General features: G+C 38.2%; 1 pseudogene; it reads right to left on the minus strand.

The window, feature by feature from the left end:
• Nucleotides 1-3,850: 3,850 nt before the first annotated feature.
• Nucleotides 3,851-4,138, minus strand: LOC101349394 (small ubiquitin-related modifier 2 pseudogene; annotated as a pseudogene).
• Between the last annotated feature and the right edge of the window lie 407 nt (nt 4,139-4,545).

Below are 4,545 nucleotides of genomic sequence, written 5' to 3' on the forward strand. Positions count from 1 at the left end.
GGAAGACTTTCTCTCTCTCTTGGCCTTCTCATCAGTGTTTCCCCAGACTAGGAGCTTCTCGGCACGGGGACCCCAGTCCAAAGGACACACTCTGCTCCCAGCACTGCTTTCTTGATGGTATGAGGTCCCCAACCCTCTGCTTGCTTCCCTTTCCTTTTATCTCTTGAGAGATAAAAGATGGTACAGGCCACACCCCAGGGAAACCCCGTTTACATTGTATCAGGGATGTGACCTGGATAAAGATGGTGTTACAATCCCACCCTAATCCTCTTTAACATAAAATTACAATCACAAAATGGAGGCCAACCACACAATTCTGGGAATCATGGCCCAGACAAATTGATACACATATTTTCTGGGGGACATAATTCAAACCATGATAGTACACGAATTATGTAGCCTTGTTTCTTAATACAGGTGGAGGGAAAAATTAAATCTTTAACAATAATAGATATCTATAAATCCCGCATAAATTAAGAAATACATTTCAGATAAGTGCCTGTGATATTAATCTATGAAATACAGCAATGCTAATAAGGCCAAATATGGGAAGTACTGTATTTTTACACAAATAACGTGCACCTTCTGTGTGTGTTTGCCAGCCGTGCCTGCCCTCCACAAGGCACCTTCACAAGCACACCCATGTCAATCCTCTTTCACATGTTGCTGTTAAACAAAATTAGCATAGCATGCTTACCAAAATACCCCCCTGGAGGGGAGGAGAGACAGCCAGGAAACAAACTCAGAAGAAGAAGTGTTTTATTTGAGTAAAAATGCAGTAGATACATTAGCTAATCTTGCCTCAAAGAGAAATCCACCATCCTAAGGCAAAAAAATTAGATATAACATTTATTAAAAATGGGCACATTTTCTGTGGTTTTCCAAAGAAATAGAAAAAACACAGATGGATTTGGAGTTGGAATTATGGATAATGCCACATAAGCATTCCTAATGTTATCAGCTCCACTGGGATGAAATCTATCACTCCAACCCCTCAGATGGTCAATTATGAATTAAATCCTCTTGAAAGTTCCCTTAAGACTCCATAGTTATCTTATTTCAATTGCTCAATTACAAATCACTTTTCAAATGTCTCCCAAATTCTGCACATTGAGGAGGTAACTGGAAAAAAATTTGAGAGATGGAGAAGGACCAGATCAATCCAGAGTTTTATTAACTACACATAATTAACACCCAAAACAGATGCTTCGCAATTAATTGCGCTGGCTTCAGACCCAGGCAAATCTTCACTGATTCTCTTGGACACAATTTAGCAGGGGGGAAAATATTTTGTATTATTATTATCATTATACTTATTGTATGACTCCTTGTGCCTGGTGTAGAATTAAATGCTACATAAAATGATTTAAACAGAGGAAAGTACTTCCATCTAAGAGTTCAAGATTTAAAACCAACAGTATTAATAATGACATATGGCCAATGAACAAGTACCAAGTTAAGTGTGAAGAGAAATTTATCTATCTATATATCTAAAGTAATGCTTAAATTTTTATATATATATGTATACATGTATATATGAAGTGCTGATAAACTCTAATGTGTTAACAAAATACTAATACAGGAATATAGTATTAACACCATAGAAAATATTATATAAATACACACACACACATCATCTTAGTAAAGAGAAAAGATCCCATATAGACCCATGAAAGAACACCATCTACTAGAAAAAGAGACCAAGGATTTAAATAGAAATTCCAAAAGTATTAAATGTTTTCAAAGACCAATAAAATTATGAGTATATGGTCATTGTGATGCCCAATATATTTAGTTTCTAATTTTAATAATAAAGAAAAGGATCCATCCTTTTCATACCTTAAAAAATGGATTTCTTTTCTTTTCCTTCTTCTACATGTCTATATGTTTAAGGATGTCTACAATGATATTCATAACTTTTTTTAAAATTTTATTGTTGTACTTTAAGTGAAAGTTTACAACCCAAGGTAGTCTCTCATACAAAAATGTATGCATACGTTGTTATGTGACCCTAGTTGCTGTCCCTGTACTGTTACAGCACACTCCTCCTTTCCACCTCTAATTTCCTGTGTCCATTCAACCAGCTCCAGACCCTCTCTGCCTTCTGATTTCACTTCCGGACAGAAGCTGCCCATTTAGTCTCACGTATCTACTTGAGCTAAGAAGCACACTTTTTACTAGTATCATTTTATGTCCCATAGTCCAGTCTAATCTTTGTCTGAAGAGTTGGCCTCGGGAATGGTTTTAGTTCTGGGTTGACAGAGAGTCTGGGGGCCATGCTTTCTGAGGTTCCTCCAGTGTCAGTCAGATCATTAAGTCTAGTCTTTTTACTAGAATTTAAGCTCTGCACTCCACTTTTCTCCTGCTCCATCAGGGACTCTCTGTTGTGTTCCCTGTTAGGGCAGTCATTGGTGGTAGCCAGGCACCATCTAGTTCTTCTGGTCTCAGTCTGATGAAGTCTCTGGTTTATGTGGCCCTTTCTGTCTCTTGGGCTAATACTTTCCTTGTGACTTTGGTGTTCTTCATTCTCCTTTACTGCAGGTGGATTGGGACCAACTGATGCATCTTAGATGGCCACTTGCTAGCTTTTAAGACCCCAGACACCACTTACAAAAGTAGGATGCAGAAAATTTTCTTAATAAACTTTATTATGTCCATTGACCTTGATGTCCCCTGAAAGCATGGTCCGCAGACCACCGCCCCTGCTACTCTGTCCCTCAAAGTGTTGGGTTGTATTCAGGAAACTCCTTATCATTGGTTTAGTCCAGTTGTGCTGACTTCCCTTGTAGTATGGGCTGTCCTTCTGTTCACCTGAGATAATTCTTGTCTACTATCTAGTTAGTGAATAACCCTGTTTCTCCCTCCCCACCCTTGTAACCATCAAAGAATGTTTTCTTCTGTGTTTAAACCTTTTCTTGGGTTCTTATAATAGTGGTCTTACACAATATTTGTCCTTCTGTGACTGACTAAATTCAGTCAGCATAATGTCTTCCAAATTCCTCCACGTTATGTTTCATGGATTCATCATTGTTCTTTATTGTTGTGTAGTTTTCCATCGTGTGAATATACCATAATTTGTTTATCCATTCATCCCTTGATGGACACCTAGGTTGTTTGCATCTTTTTGCAATAGAGAACAGTGCTGCAATGAACATGGGTGTGCATATATCTATTCTTGTGATGGCTCTTATTTCTCTAAGATATATTCCAAGGAGTGGGATTGCTGGATCTTATGGTATTTCTATTTCTAGTGTTTTTTTCTTTTTTTTCATTTTAAACAAGAAGTTTATTTAAACAACAAGATGTTTGACTTGAAGGGAAAACTATCTAGGATTTGTTTCTTTTAGAGTAATTTATCCCTACTTAAAGGCAGATTGCCCTGCATGCAACAGCTACGTACAAAAAAGTTATAAAATTTTCCTTGGTTTTACAATGAAAAATGAAAAAATATTAAAATTCTCCAATCAAACAAAGTATGCAAGGATTTTTTATTGTTTTTTGTTAAACTGTTGAGAGCAAAATAACTTACTGGAATATAAAGGTAATAGCTGAATGAGCATGCCACTAATGGAGAAAGGGGATATTTTCACAGAACCAGTATTTTCCCCCATCCCATCTCCGCTTGATGTCATTGGCCGTTTAGTAAAAAAAAAAAAAAAGCAATATGCTTTTGCACATACACCAGTTACTTTATGTACAATACAGGAATGGGGAAGGGGAAAATGACAGAAGAGAGAAAACTGTACTGTAGTACTCAGGATGTGGTGGAACCAAATTGTGGTTTTCTAATTGAGAATGTTTTCTTGGTCTGTAGGAACAGAGTTCTGAAGTAAAGTAACAGGCTTCCTTTTTATAAGGCACCTCCTGTCTGCTGCCGGAACACATCAATTGTATCTTCATCCTCCATTTCCGACTGTGCAGGTGTGTTTGTTTCATTGATTGGCTGCCCGTCAAATCAGAGTCTGATCTTCCTCACTGACAAACCCTGTCTTTCACAATAGGCTTTCATTAGTTTCCTAAGTGGTGTGTGCCTCTTAATCTTAAACTGCAACACAGAACCATCCTGCCCCGCTACCTTGAAATTAATGTGATCGTTGTTCTCAGTCTTGACTCCTTCCTTGGGTTTTTCATCAGCCATGGTGAGCGCCAGAGTCTCCTCAGCTACCGCTTCACAAAAGAGGTACTAGGTCTGCACCAAATGAGCACACGAGCAGCACCAGAAGGGGCAGAAGAAGGAGGTGGCAGTGGTGGATGAGGGAGAGTTATTTTTAGCTTTTTAAGGAAGCGCCAAATCGATTTCCAAAGTGATTGTACCATTTTACATTCCCACCAACAGTGTACAAGTGTTCCAGTCTCTCCACAACCTCTCCAACATTTATTATCTGGAGCATTTTGGAATAATGCTAGCCTTGTTGGGGTGAGATGGTATCTCATTGTAGTATAGATTTGCATTTCTCTAATGCCTAATGATCATGAGCATTTCCTTATGTGTCTGTTAGCCAACGGAATGTCTTCTTTGGCAAATTGCCAGTTCATATCCTTTGA

This window comes from Trichechus manatus, unplaced genomic scaffold (assembly GCF_000243295.1).
Source record: "Trichechus manatus latirostris isolate Lorelei unplaced genomic scaffold, TriManLat1.0 scaffold00082, whole genome shotgun sequence".
Taxonomy (NCBI): domain Eukaryota; kingdom Metazoa; phylum Chordata; class Mammalia; order Sirenia; family Trichechidae; genus Trichechus; species Trichechus manatus.